Here is a 16,662-nt window from a genome sequence, read left to right as displayed (position 1 = left end):
GGCTTAACAGATGTGTGGAAACATGAATTTTAAGCTCCATATTCTTTAATTCAGCCATGGTTAGAAATAATATTGCAATGTAGTAAGTACAGGTCTTGGTTGGCAATTTAAGTAGAAAGTTTGAAAAGTAGAATGTTGCTTTATGTGCTTTCAAAATACACATACTCAGCTAGATATTACATATTCTTAGATAAGTAAAGAGTTTTGAATATTTACAAATTGGTTACATTAAAATTTAAGTTAAATTTATATTTAATCTTCTCAGGATAAAGTTGTTTCTCTCTAAATCTGTTTTCGAAGCAAGTTAAAAAGCTTTCCTATAATATTTAAATATTTGTTTTACTTGTTTTAGGGACTGTGGCTTATAATTTTGAAGCTGAAATATGCTTATTAGGAAATTAAATTTGTAAGAATGTTTATTGTAAAGAACTGTTTCCTTAAAGTTTGTTTTACTCTGTTTTTCCCAGGTGGTTGATTTTACCAATCACCTTGGTGATGATTGATTTACTATGGCATCACTTATCTAAAACTCAGCTTGTAAAAGGAATGTGAGATTCTCTTAAAATTAGGAACATTGTTAAAGGAATATTTCCTCCTTTTAAAATATATTAACAAGTAAGTTTAAGAAATTCTAGCAGATTAATTTTCAAACACATGTAGCCTTGATATGTCATAAGAGTAGTCTTATACATTTTCTATATAACAGATCATATCTTCTGTAAATAATGAAATTTTTCTCATCAGTTCCAAATCTTATATCTTGTTCCATTTTCTTATTGCCTTAAGACCATCAGTACAATATTGAATAGTGGATATCCTGACTTTAATGAGAATGTTTTAAATTTTTCACAAGTGTATTTGATATTTGCTATAGGTTTTGGCAGTAAGCATTTGTTAAGTTAATAGTATGAAAATAGAAATTCTGTTTTATTTCTCTTTTGCTGAAAGTTTTTTTAAAGCCATGATTTATTTGGAACTATTTTTTTTAATTTATTGGGGTGACAATTGTTAGTAAAATTACATAGATTTCAGGTGTACAATTCTGTATTAAATCATCTATAAATCCCATTGTGTGTTCACCACCCAGAGTCAGTTCTCCTTCCATCACCATATATTTGATCCCCCTTACCCTCATCTCCCACCCACCACCCTATTTGGAACTTTTAATAATCCTTTTTCTGCACTTATTAAGATAATTAAATGTTTCTACTCTTTTAATCTATTAATACAATTTTATTGCTAGATTTTCTAATGTTGACAATTTTGAATTCCTGGAATATACTATATTTGATCAGCTGTTTTTTTTTTTTGTTTTTTTTTTTAAACTGCTGAATTCAAAGTTTTAATGTTGTATTTAGAAATTTTGCATGTATGTTTTCAGTAAAACTGGTTTGTAATTTTGTCTTGTGCAATGTTGGTAGGTTTAGGTATCAAGGTTATGCTAGTCTCCTAAAATTAGTTAAACTCTCTCTCCTTATATTGTTTGGGAGGATTTTTAAAAGTCAGAGATTATCTGCTTTTAACCACCAGAAACCATCCCTCCAATATGACCCTGGCATCTCATTGTCTTTTGAAGCAATGTATGAATATAAATATATTCATTTATCCCATGTTTTCTCTTCAGTGTTTATAAATTTTCTGCCATTCATTAATTAATTACCATGGGGCAAAATCGTTAAGTCCTTTATTCAAAGAGCTCAAAAATAGTTGATATAAACTATTCTGTTATCCTTCAAGACTGCAGTCCAAATATCATTTTCCCTGCAAAAAAAACATAAAAATTTCTCTTCCTTTTTGAACCTTAATTATCATCTGTAAATTGATATATTCCTTATATAACTTATATATAATTACGTAAACTGATATATAACAAGTCCTCAAATAATGCTTTTGTTCAACGTCATTTAGTTGTAACGTTAATGAGATGTCATAGGAACTTAACTCTTGTTTACATCAATTAGCCTGTGGTAAAACTGGTTTTGTTATATGTCACTTCACTTAAAGTTGTAGAACCTATTGATGATGTTGAGTGATGATTTACGGTAAATATATAATTTATATTATATAAATTGATATATACCGAAGAAGTTTCTACTCCTTTCTTTATGCCTCTACAATGCTCCTTTGTTCTTTCTGCTCCTGTAATGTTTTGTACATTTTTTGCAACTTTATTGCACTTATTAACTTTATTGCAGCCTTGATTTAGAAATATTCTGGGGGTTGCAGCTTAAATCAAACCCTCCTTCTCATTGTTGGTGGTTCAGGTATGTATTTCTACTTTGGGGAATAACTCATTGTGCCCACTATTGGGGTTTAGATACTAGAAAAATAAAAAGCCCCTTGGTTCAGTTCAATGAATACTAGAAGGCTATGACTCTATCTGCAATTCCCAATACTATAATTCTGAGTGTACATATGTGTCTTCCACTGATCTATGAAGTCCTTAAGGGCAGGAACCCAAACTAAAGATGAGTAAACTATGCCTATAACACAGACTGGTGTTATAGTGTCATGTTTTTATCTGTTTCCTCTTTGTTATCCTTGAACTTTATGTTCTAGCCCAATTTCACAGGGACTATGATAATTAGAAATTGGTCCTGTCTTCATTAAAGGGGCAGCCACTCAATCTTACCCAGCCCTGAGTGGTGGTGGCAGCCAGGTCAGTGAGAAAGGAGACTGTGATACCCTGAGTCAGAAATGTGAGACACAGGGATTCCTCCTCACACACAGATTCAACTCTATATCCAAATTCTACTTTGGATGAGCTGGGCTTGAATTTCATTAGGAAAAGGGAGCAGTTACTTTTCTTATATATGCTTCAGTCAGTCTGAATATGAGAAAAAGTAACAGGTTGCAGCAAGTCTTCAAATGCTTTTAGAGACTTTCAGAGGCAAAAGGAGTTCTCTTTAGGATCAGTGCAGTTAACCAGAATCCCAGGGAGTAGTGTCTTTAGGAGCAGAGATGTACATCTTCTTCAGGGTGCAGGGGCCAGGCAAGGTCTATGAAGGCTGGAGTGAAACCATCACAAGAAAAACCTACTGCCGGGGTAGAAATGTGCTCCTGAGCAAGGGCTAAGAAGCCAGATCTAGAAGGAGCTAAAACCCCCACAGATTGGCCCTGCACCAGTCCATCTCTTTCTGGGTCTGTGGTCTGGATGGCTAACGAACAACAAGCAGAGTTAGATGTCCTATGAATCACTCCATAATTCTGCCTTTAGAGTTTGAATCAGAAATCTGAACTCTGTAAAGCTCTTGCCTATGGGCATATGACTTTTTAAATCTTGTTTTGTTTTCTAATATGTTAATAAGTACTGGTCTCTTAAAACACACACACACACACACACACACACACACACACACGAGGTCAAACAACTAAGTTCGCGAACTTTCCACCATGTAAATGGGTGGAAAGTTCACAAACTTAATAACTTAGTTGTCCAAATATATATAAATGACAGAAATCCTTGATTTAAAGTGACAAGTAATAAAACATGTTTCTTATCTAAGAAGAACTCCAAGGTGAGGGATTCAGTGGTCCAAGGACCTAAGTTCTACCATTTTGGTATTCTTCCATCTTTGGTATGTCAGCTTTCTCCTCAGACTTGCTTCTCTTATGGTCACAAAATAGTCACAGCAGTTAAGGTTATCACATCAGGCATGTCAACATGTAGAAAAAAACCAGATCTCTTCCTATATCTCTCTTCCTATGTGTCTCTCTTATCAGAGAAAATTTTTACCAGAAGCCTTCCAGCAGACTTCCTGTCAAGTCTCATTGACCATAACTGTGTCATATGCTCATGTCTATACCAATAACTAATATGGGAAATAAAACCACTATGACTGGCTTAAAACAATTAGGACTGGGTCTCAGAGTGGGTCTTAGAACAATTAGGAGTAGGTCTTGAAGCATATGACTGAATGGAAGAGAGTGAAAATATGAATAAAATCAGGATTCTCCTTGGGATGGAAGAAAGAGATGAAATGGTAAATGAATACAAGCTAGGCAATTTATAGTAGGTACTACACCTGATTTCTCCTAAACAAGGAGGTTTCCCAACCTGGGTTGAGACTAGCATGGGATCAATATTTGCTCTGGTGGTATTTGGAATAGACCATAGGAGAGAAAAGCAAATGCTCCAGCACAGGCAGAGAGAGGGATCAATATGGGGTTACCCATGGATATTGGCTCATTTCCTCCAGAGCCATTTCTACAACATTAAATGCTGCTGTCTCTATCTCCCTTGCAAAATCTAATTTAATAAAACCAGAAGCAACTAGCTTTAAAACTGCTGTTATGGGAGCTTTGGCTCTTTTTAAATAACAGGATTAATAAGAACCTCAGGAAACTGCCCCAATAAGGAGCCATTAGCCAAAAGCACTGACAGCTGGAGTGCTGGAGTGCCTCCACAAGGATGGATCCCTCCAGTTGTGTAAAAGTTGGATACCATCGTACATATTTGTACTTGTTGAAATCTTTAAGTGACATTGACCTCAAGGGGAGGGAAATGCTCTACTCTTACCCCACAGAGGCCAACCTAGAGACCAACTAAGAAAGAGGTCCAGTGAGAAATAAAAGAAACAAAATTCAAAAGGTCACTCTTCATGGATTAAGATTGCTTTAGACCACTTCTACTAAAAATGTATTATCATCGATATCATCATAATCATCACCTGGGACCTTGGGAGAAATATAATTTCTGAAGCTAAACCCCAGACATATTGATTTAGAATCTCAGGATTAGGGACCCATAAATCTGTGTTTTAACAAACTCTCCAGGGATTTCTTCAAGCTTAAGTTGCATTGCTTTAGATCCATATGTTGTTCCTGTGGCTTTTCCTAAGACATTAGTAGATTCTAAGGGGGTGGGATGGGAGAGAAGAAGGAAGAGGCAATGGGTGAGGCCCCAGACATCTTTATCTGGAAGATGATTAGTTAGCAGCAAAAAATGGTGAAGAGAGGCAGAGCCTGGAAGAAACATATCAGTGACTTACCCTAAATGGGTGTTCCTTATACCAGAGATAGAATCAATCTGTAATAAAATACAGTGTGTATCATTGATGTAGTGGATATTATAGGGTAGAACTTTTATGAAGAAAAGGCCATTTACTTAGGGCCACTGCATATGTCTATTTGGCTGTACACTGTACAATTCCAGGAGGAACCTGTGATATTATTGGGGTCCTGGCATTGTGCAACATGGCAGCCCTGCTGATATTCCCCTGAAATCAAAACATTTCCAATCTAAAAAGGACCATAAATCTCAATTCCTTCAATTTATAGACCAAAGGAAGTAAAATAATGACCAAGATCACATGGTTAACTTAGTAACAGATCTAAGACCTTGAAATCCAAATTTCTACTTTAGGTAATGAGTCCTTAGAGAATAATTCAAAAGAAATAAAGAACTTAATAATATAATATTGGTTTTATTTCAACAACAACAACAACAACAAAAATAAAACCCAATACAAGTATCTAAAAAAAAATACGAATGGTTAGGTAAATTACATTAAATTTAATTGCATTAAATGGTTAGGTAAATTACATAGATCTATGTGTATATGCACACATGTACACATAAATTGTATATATACATAAATGTGTACATTACCATGTATGAGAAATAGCCTCCTGGGACATTCTAGTCCCAACAGGTGTTTCATATCTCCAGCTGGAGACAGATCTGCTGCAAAATGGTTGTGATTCTCGGTCTCTCTTCCCTCTATAGCTGGTGGTGCTCATATATATATACATATATATATTTATGTGTACGTGTATATCTACATACACATACACATAAATATATATATATATATATATATATATATATATATGTGGTGCTCATATATATATGTGTATATATATGTGTATATATATATCTACATACTAATTCATCTTTTCTTGGTCCTCTTCTCATATTTTATCAGTAGTGGAGGGTGGAAACTAATAATGCAAAGAAAGATGGGCAACTGAATTATCTGTGGGGTTTAGCACAACCAATTTTTAAGGTTAATGGGCTTCAGATAAATATTTCCAAAAGTAAGTGCTCCTTTATGTGCCCTCTGACTAGCCGAGCAGAACATAACATGTAGTCCACCACATTAGAGTGAAGTTTTGTCAGGTGGGTGAAGTGCATACTGCACTTTACCTGGTTTTGATAGCTAACAAGAGTAATCTGAATTAAGTATATAATAATGTCAAAAGTGTTCTTTAACAAAAGACTTTATTAAGACTATGAAAGGAATTATTGAAACTTGAAACCAAGTTGCTTGTGATAGATATATACACACTACAAAGCTACAAGTCTCCAATTCTTCTTCAAAACATTAGTGTGAGTAATGGAACATGGTCTGCCTGGCTCCATCTAAACAGCTCCTGTTTCATGCTCTGTAGATCCTCTTCCACATATCTCATATGGCCAGAGCAGCAGTGTTCAACTCTGCACAGATTCTCATTTCTTATTAAAGGACGTTCTAGTCTTTGCTTAAGACATTTTAAAGTAGAGTCTTTAAGAACCAGTTGATTTACCTGGAAGATTTTGTTTCTCTACCATATGATCTGTAAAATGCTGGGTACCTGTTTTGCTTGTTAATCCTAAGAATGGCTTTTCTTCTCTACTCCAGACACTGTTTATGCATCTGTATTCCTCTTGGTCTCCATAGGTGTTCCCAGAGGAAGGAAATATCTAAACTACCTTTGACCAGAAATATAACTTTCTTATTAATTTTCAACCTGGAGATGGCTTTCCATTACACGTTCTGCATCATATCATAAACATCTCCTTGGCAACAAGAGGTCATTGGAATAATGTTATAGTTACTTTGTGCCCACTATCACATGGATCACAGGCTCAAGTTTGCCTGCAAATATTTCTGCTCTTAAAATATAAATAACTTAAAAAATTAATCTGTGCCATATCAGCAAATTATACTACCTCTAATATCCCTTCTTTGGATTTACTGAACACATTCCTCAGAAGAAGTGTTTATGAGAAAACAAGAGCATACGATACAGAGAGGACCCAAGATGGTGAAGTAGATAAACACTGTGCTTGCCTTCTCCCATGACCACATCAAAATTACAACTAACTTATAGAACAATCAACCTGGAGAACCACCTGAAGTCTAGCTGAACAGAAGTTTTATAACTAAAGATATAAAGAAGAAGCCACTCTGAGACTGGTAGGAGGGGCAGAGACGTGAAACAAGTTTACCCTAAACCTCCATGTGGTAGATATAAATACGGAGGGTTATCTCAGCCACAAAGATTCCCCCTGGAGGAGTGAGGGACCCCATCTCCACCACAGACTCCCCAGCCCAGAGTACTGGTGCTGGGAAGAGGATCCCCACAACATCTGGCTGTGAAAAACAGTGGAGATTCCAATCATTTGGATGGGACAGAAGGTTTTGGGAAACCCAGACATCCTCTTAAAGAGCCTGCACAGACTCACTCACAAGCACATCCAGGCTCTAGGAAAAGGGACAGTGACTTGGGGGCTTCGGGACATACGGGGGCAGATTGAGATGTGTGGCTTTTGGGTGTGGGCTGGATGATGTTGCCTTTTTCCCTGTGTTGGGTCCTTCTCCCATGCAGCCAGCAGGCAGGTGCCATCTTTTTGTGTTGAGCCCTACCCCATGCCCATGGCCAAATCTGAATCTGAACTGGTCTGGTGAACTCCACTTGCTCCACCCTGGTAACTCACTGAGACCCTGCCACACCAAATCCCATATAACATGAGGCTTTATTGACAGCTGAAACTTACAGGAGCAGGTGGCAGCAGGCCTCAGGATGTCCTGGCTTTTTGCAGACCTGGTACTGGTGGCAGCCTGTTCTTGGTTCACAACGTGGTCTCTCCCACAAGCCTCTAGGTCCAGCACAAGCAGCAACCAACAATGGATTGCTTTGCAGCTCCTACCAGGTAGCCTGCAGCCAGTCACAGGCAGTGGGTGACCTGGGCCTGCACTGGAGCCTCTCCCAAGAGGTCCCAGAACCAACATACTTGGAGGTTGGCTTCAGACCACAGTAGAGCACCACTCAATTAGCCTCACAAGTTCCACGTACAAGGGTGTTCTCAAGAGGTACCAGAGGCTGCTGCGGTGAGTCCTGCTCTGTGTGGTAAGAACCCCCGCACAGGAGCCCATAAGCTGCAGATGCTGCGAAACCCCACCACCAGTCAGCCTGGGAGTCAATCTCACTTACTGATGTGCTTATAGCAATCAAGTCTCAAATATAAGAGGAGGACACACACAAACCACAGAAGGGACATTCCTGGAGCACCCAGCACAGGTAACCAGGGAGATTGTGCCATTGGGCCCCAAAGAGCACCTGCTACATAAGGCCACCCGTCAAGACTGGGAGATGTAGCAGATCTACCTAATACATAGAGGTAAACACAGAGAAACAGCCAAAATCAGGAAACAAAGAAATATATCCCAAATGAAAGAACAGGAGAAAACTCCAGAAAAAGAACTAAACAAAACAGAGGCAAGCAACCTTCAGCGTTCAAAACACTTGTTATATGGATGCTCAAGGAACTTAATGAGAACTTCAATGAAGAGATAGGCAGCATTTTTTAAAAAAGACATAGAAACCATAAAAAAGAACAAGTCAGAAGTGAAAAATATAAGAACTGAAATGAAGAATGCAGTAGAAGGAATCACTAGATGAAGAAGAGGATCAAATGAATGGTTTGGAAGACAAGGTAGCAGAAAGCACTTAATCGGAACAGCAAAAGGAAAAAAAAAGAATCCAAACAAATAAGGATAGTTTGAGACATCTGGGGCAACAACAAGCATAACAGCATCATAGGGGTACCAAAAGGAGAAGAGAAAGCAAGGGATTGAGGACGTTTTTGAAGATATAATGACTGAAAATTTTCCTAACCTGGTGAACGAAATAGACATACAAGCCCAGGAAATGCAGAGAGTCCCAAGGAAGATGAACCCAAACAGGCCCACACCAAGACAGATTATAATTAAATTGGCAAAGGTTAAAGACAAAAAGAGAATCCTAAAAGCATCAAAAGAAAGGCAACTAGTAACTTATAATGGAGTTCCCATGAGATTGTCAGCTGATTTCTTAATGGAAACTATGCAAGCCAGAAGGGATTGGCAGGAAAGATTCATAGTGATGAAAAAGAATGACCTACAACCAAGATTACTCTATCCAGCAAGACTATCATTTAAAATTGAAGGACAGATAAAGAGCTTCCCAGACAAGAAAAAGCTAAAGGAGTTCATCACCACCAAACCAGTATTACAAGGAATGTTATAGGGACTTGTTTAAGATGAAAAAAATGATTAAAAATATGAATAATAAAATGGCAATAACTACATAGCTATCAACAATTACTTTCGATGTAAATGGATTAAATATTCTAATAAAAAACATAGGGTGGCTGAATGGATAAGAACACAAAACACTTACATATGCTGCCTACAAGAGACTCACTTCAGATTGAAAGACATACAGAGACTGCAAGTAAAGGGATGGAAAAAGTTATTTCATGAAAATGGGGGGGGGGAGAATGCTAGAGTTGCAATACTTATACCAAACAAAATAGACTTTGACACATAGGCTATAACAAGAGACAAAGAAGGACCCAGTAATCCCACGTCTGGGTATTTATCTAAAGAAACCCAAAATACTACTTCGAGGGGATGTGTGCATCCATACAAAGTCTGACAACTAAGTTCACAAACTCATCCTAGAAAAAGAGCTACATACCTCATTGCTGAATATGACTATGGTAATCTTCGAAGTACTCCCCTTGGGAAGCTATGCACTAACACCAGTGCCTAGTCCATCCTTCAAAGCAATTTTGGAACTCTTTTTCTGGAATGGCTGTTAGAGCTCATAATTATGGGAGTGTAAAATTATAACACAACGAATATAGTCAATAGTATTGTAATAACTATGTATGGTGTCAGATGGGTACTAAATTTATCAGGGTGATAGATGGGAGAGTTTTGAGAGACAAGGTGAAAAAGATGAAGGGATTAAAAAGTACAAACTGGTAGTTACAACATACTCATGGGGATGTAAAGTAAAGCACAAGGAATATAGTCAGTAATATGGTAATAGCTACTTAGTGCCAGGTGAGTACTAGACTAGTCAAGGAGATCACTTCTTAAATTGTACAAATGTCTAATCACTATGCTGTACACCTGAAATTAATACAAAACAGTATTGAATATTAACTGTAGTTGAAAAATTAGAAAGGGGGGAAGGTGAAGGGGAATAAGAGGTCCAAATTTCCAGGTATAAAACAAATAAGTCATGGGGATGTAATGTACAGCATGGGAAATATAGTCAATAATATTGTGATAGCATGGTGCGGTGTCAGATGGTTGCTGGACTTATCATGGTGATCACTTCTTTAGGTATATAAATGTTGAACAACTATGGTGTACACCTGAAACTGATATAATGTTGCATGTTAGCCATATTTTTAATAAAAATCTTTTAAAAAATAAAACATGCAAAAGACAAAAAAGAGCATAAGATATGGAGAGGGAAAGTTTGAAATAATATATATATATATATATTATTATCTTGTCTTGCTCAGAAGGAGGAGGAAAGTTTTGACAAGTCAACATTAGATTTTGATGGAAAACATATAAGGATAAGGATAGTTGTTGGCTTCTGCTCCCTGGTATTTATATACTCATGATTTCTGGTTTTTTACCTGGGTTTTGATTCATTGCTTTTAAAGCATGTTAAGAACGTGAGTTGTATATTTTTTTAAAAAAGGAGTTTATGCCTTCCCACCCACTGAACCTCAGAACACCCCCCCCCCCCCATTTACTTTTTTAAAGAACATTCCTACTTTCTTTGACCTTCTGGTTTTAATGAAAACTTATCTAAGATAAGCAGCACTAGAAATCTGACTGGAAATGCCCTGTGGAGCTTCTGGCTGTCAGTTTTTTGTTTTGTTTTGTTTTAAAACAGCATAGACAACTTTGGTTGAGGGAATGAAGGGTTTTATTGACACTAAGACAAGTGCTGTTACTTTTTTAGGGAGATGGAAATCTTTAGGGGATATCCTCAACAGATACTCTGTTTTAGAGCCAAGAAATTCCCATGAAAAATGCTGAATTTCATACATTATCCCTAGAAATAGGTCAGTGCTTTATATTATTTCTCCAATTAAGAATCTTGAAGTTCATGAGAAGAGTTGTTGTGGCTGTTTGATGAGCATGGGTGACTCAACAGACCAATTCCTTTTGAAGTGTCCAGGTGATTTACAGGCATCTAGAGGAATAATCAGAAGCTCAGAAGAGACTACACAATATGTGCTTCTTGTAGGTAACCCTCTCCACCTACGAGGTCTGACAATTAAGTTTGCAAACTCATTCTAGAAAAGTGCTTTTTCTGGAATTGCCATCAGTGCTGTTGTTGTATTACAATTGATGTCCTGAATGTCATCAAAATGTCTTCCTTTCAATATTTCCTTTATCTTTGGGTAAAGAAAGAAGACACGGGGAGCCAGATCAGGTGAGTAAGGAGGGTGTTCCAATACAGTTATTTGTTTACTGGCTAAAAACTCCCATTGCATGGGAGCCGGTGCATTGTGATGCAAGAGCCATGAATTTTTGGTGAAAACTTCAGGTTATCTAACTTTTTCATACAGCCTTTCAGCCTTTCCAAATAGTAAAGTTGATTAACTGTCCAGTTGGTACAAATTCATAATGAATAATCCCTCTGATATCAGAAAGGGTTAACAACATCATTGCAACAAGTTCACCAACTGCATTGTCAGACCTCATATGTTGGCTTTGCCTTCCTCAGCTCGACTGCCACAAAGTAGAGTGTCTAACCTCGCACCATTGCTAATTATGTTGTATGGCTATAGAAAGACTATTGTGCTACTTGCCCAGTTCACAAGGATCTTCACTCTCTGTTAGAGCTTTTATACATAAGGTGGCCCCAGAGGCTTTATTGGTTCTGTATGACCCTGACTCTAAGCCTACTAATCAATTTAAGGAAGAGCACCGGAGCAAGCTAAGTCACCAGAGTCCTTCTCTGGAATTTTTAGAACTGGACATAAAGGATGAAGCTCACTTTTTTGCTGATGGCAGGATCAAAGATGTGAGGTTTAAGAATTCTGAGTGACTATTTTTTCTTCATTATAGAGGGAATCCTTTATCACAAAAGTGAGAGAAGAAGTGGAGACTAGAGATGGAAAAAGCCCTAGGGTCATTTAGGTCTTTAATTCCAGTGGTTCCTGACTGCCTTTTTTCTAGTTGCGTAAGACATTTTGGTATTCATTCAATAAATTCCCATTTGTTACTAATATAGTTTCAGTTGAGTTTCTAACACTGTGACCCAAAGTGTCCTAATACAAGGACTGTGGGTGGTGGCAAACCACACTGATCAGTCATGCAGAAACCTCCCAGTCCTCTGTCCCATCCACCTTCTTAGGGGAGTAGATTTGATCAAGAGCTACTGGCAAGTGTTACCAGCTACCATGTTAGGAAAAGTGGAGAGAAAACAACCAGGACTCAGCCTGGATCAGTATTTGAGAGCATTCATGTTTCTTTGCTCTTTTGACTTCCCTGAAAAAGCAGTTCCTACCCAATTTTCTGTTCCAAGTGAGTCCTGACATCCAGGTACTAAGCCTGGAGAACATGAACTATTTTTAGCTCATCTTCAGAATCCTTCTCTTGAGCACTATCATTCATGCTTCCATATAGGTGGTCACTGGGGATAAGATAAGGATGAAGCAAGCAAGGCACCCAGAGCACAAAATTTAAACAGGCACCCACTCTCAGGGTATTGCAAATGCCCTAGTCTCCCCACTTGCCTCACCCTAGTGCTGTCCTATGATCATATGTGCATCACCAGGATTCATGGGACAGGGGATAAACATTCAAAGCAGTGAAGTATAAAAAAATATTAGACAGGGATTCAAAAAGCAGAATTTTTATCTTGCCTTTATCACTGACTCAACATGATATCAAAAGAAACAGAAAACCTGTAAACTGTCTTGTCCTCCACTTCTAATTGGTAAATTAAGGATAACCACCTTTACTCTCTTTACTTCCAAAGAATATGACAATAACAGAAAGTTAAGAATGGTCCAAGGTCACAAAATGCATTCATTCACTGGAATGTTAGACCTAATTTCCTGAGCCAATGCTAGGTTTGCCTGTGACTCGTTACTTATTTAATTACTTAAATAAACAGGTGTTGATATAGTACAGGATCAAAATGGCAGCGTGAGGTGAGCCTCTGTAAAGCTCCCCTGGAATTTACAACTAATCGAACAACAATAACTCCACAAAGGACTCCCTGAACAGCAGATAGGCAAGATGAAGAGGCCCACTACTGAATTCACCTAAAGATGGGAGAATCGTGCAAGTGGGGGAAGAGGGGGAGGAGAGAAGGGAGAAGTGCGGAGACGGAGACAGGACACAACCTAGCTCAGTGCTGCGAGCTCGCTGTATCCCGGAACTACCATAGCTACAGGAGAGGGAAAGACTTGGACTGTTAGTGCTCCGCTTATGGCCCACAGGGCTGAAGGGGCAGCATATAACAAGGCTGAACCCAACGCTCACGGCAGAGACTTCGGAGAAAAGACTGAGGGAAGAGGGCTGAAAATGGTGGTTTAATCCCTCACTGCCGAGCGGAGAACGGAAGCCTTAGGCACTGAGACTAGCCGCCCCCTCCTTAACCTCCCAGAGCTCGCCCCGCCCCCATATGCACGGTGCTAGAAGCAGAACTGTAGCAGTGTCAGATCAAAAGAACAGAATATTTGCAGTTCTGAAAACTGTGGACCACAGACACAGATTTGCAGCCCAACTAGTTCCGGCAAAAGGGAGGGAACTGTGGAAGCAGGACCGGCTGTGGTGGTGGTCGCTGACATTGCTCTGGGCCACTACTCACAACTCACCCCGCCCCTGACCTCACCTATCTGGGCGGATCGGTGCAGGAGTAAATAGAATTGGTGAAACACATGGGCTCTGAATCTGGTGCAGAAATGGCTTTGGAACTTCAAAAGCTCTCCGCATACCCACAGGGATGTGGCGCCCTATGACCCAGGCGAACTATTAACAGAGGAGAAGACCGCTTCCCAGGGAATCCCCCCATTGTGTGAGAAGCTGGAATAGTGCAGAGAAAACATAGCACTACTGTGTGAGAGAGGGAAAAAAAAGACTGCAGTCGGAGAGAAAATAAAACATTCTGTCAACAAGTATTGGAAAGCAAAAGAAAGACCTCTTCCTATCAACCTGTTGCAGAAACCACTCCTGTAGATGTCTAAGAAAAGAAATAATAAATAAGCAAATGCCATGAATAACCGAGGCAACAAGACAGCTCAGAAAGAAAGTGAAAAGTCTCCAGAAAATGTACTTAAAGATATGGAGATATGTGACTTAAATGACAGAGAATTCAAGATTGCAGTTCTGAGAAAACTCAACGAGATGCAAGAAAATACAGAGGCAATTTAATGAAGTCAGAAATGTAATCAAAGAACAACATGAGCATATTATGAGATTAAAATTTTAAAAAAGAAGCAAATGGAATTTCTGAAGATTAAGAACTCAATAGAAGAAACTAAGAATTAAATAAGCAGTTTACGTAGTAGAGTTGACCAGATGGAGGAAAGAATCAGTGACATCGAAGATAGAAACCTGGGAATTACACAGATAGAAGAAGAAAGAGACTTGAGACTTAAAAGAAATGAAAGAGCTCTACAAGAACTTTGTGACTCCATCAGAAAGAGCAATATAAGAATAATGGGCATACCAGAAGGAGAAGAAAGAGAGAAAGGAACAGAAAATATACTCAAACAAATTGTCGATGAGAACTTCCCAAACTTGTGGACAGAACTGGATCCTCGAATCCAAGAAGCAAATAGAACAACTAATTACCTCAATCCCAACAGGCCTTCTCCAAGGCACATTGTATTGAAGCTGTTTAAAATCAACGCCAAAGAAAGAATCCTCAAGGCAGCCAGGGAAAAGAAGACGGTAACCTACAAAGGAAAGCCCATTAGATTATCATCGATTTTTTCAGCAGAAACTCTACAAGCTAGGAGGGAGTGCAAACAAATATTCAAACTATTGAAAGAGAGAAACTATGAGCCAAGAATAATATATCCAGCAAAGATATCCTTTAGATATGAAGGAAGAATAAAGACCTTTCCAGACATACAGAAGCTGAGGGAATTTTCTAATACATGACCTGCACTACAAGAAATACTAAAAGAGGCTATTCAACCATCATCAACAGGGATAATTTGTGGCAACATAAAAGGGGGAGATGAAAGGCCTGAAGCAGAATATGGGAATAAAGAAAGTAAGTGTGCTGAAGAAAATGGAATATTCTAAATATCAAACTTTCTTTTACATAAACTTAAGGGTAACCACTCAAAAAAAATCCAGAACTGAAATATGTACTGTAATAAAAGAAGAAACAGAGGGAAGCATCATAAAATACCACCACACAGAAATAATAGACAACAACAAAAAGGCCAAGAAGCAATGGAGACTCAGCCTTACCAAAAAACTAAAGATAGAATGATAGGAAATACTCACGTATCAATAATCACCCTAAACGTAAATGGACTGAACTCACCAATAAAAAGGCACAGAGGAGCAGATTGGATCAAAAAAACTAAACCCAACCATATGCTGTCTCTAAGAGACACATCTCAGCTACAAGGACAAGCATAGACTCAAAGTGAAAGGGTGGAAATTGACACTCCAAGCAAATGGTACCCAGAGAAAATCAGGTGTAGCCATAATGATATCAGACTTCAGGGTGAAAAAGATAACAAGAGACAAAGATGGACATTTCATAATGGTAAAGGGGACTATACAACAAGAAGACATAACAGTCATCAATATTTATGCCCCCAATCAGGGAGCACCAAAATATACCAAGCAACTACTAACAGAACTAAAGGGAGAAATTGACCAAAACACAATTATACTAGGGGACTTAAATACATCATTGACAGCAATGGATAGATCATCCAAACAGAAAATAAATAATGAAATAGCAGCTCTAAATGACACATTAGATGAAGTGGACATCATTGACATATATAGAGCACTTCATCCTAAAACATGAGACTATACATTCTTTTCTAGTGTACTTGGAACATTCTCAAGGATAGACCATCTTTTGGGACATAAAATCAGCCTCAGCAAATTTAAGAAGATTGAAATCATACCAAGCATATTCTCTGATCACAAGGCTTTGAAATTGGATATCAACTGTGAAAAGAAAACAGGAAAAATCACAAATACATGGAGATTAAACAACATACCTTTAAAGAATGACTGTGTCAAAGAAGAAATTAGAGGAGAGCTCAAAAGATACATAGAAACAAATGACCATGAAAATACATCCTATTAAAATTTTTGGGATACAGCGAAAGCAGTTTTAAGAGAGAAATTTATATCATTACAGGCCTATCTCAAGAAATAAAAAAAATCCCAAATAAATAACCTCATGTTACACCTTAAAGAACTAGAAAAAGAAGAACAAGAGAAACTCAAGGTCAGCAGAAAAAAGGAAATAATAAAAATCAGAGCAGAACTAAATGAAATAGAGAACAAAAAGACAATAGAAAAAATTAATGTGACAAAGAGCTGGTTCTTTGAAAAGATTACCAAAATTGACACACCTTTGGCTGGACTCACTAAGATAAGA

This window comes from Rhinolophus hipposideros, assembly GCF_964194185.1.
Source record: "Rhinolophus hipposideros genome assembly, chromosome: 10".
Classification (NCBI taxonomy): Eukaryota; Metazoa; Chordata; class Mammalia; order Chiroptera; family Rhinolophidae; genus Rhinolophus; species Rhinolophus hipposideros.
This window is presented reverse-complemented; position numbering follows the sequence as displayed.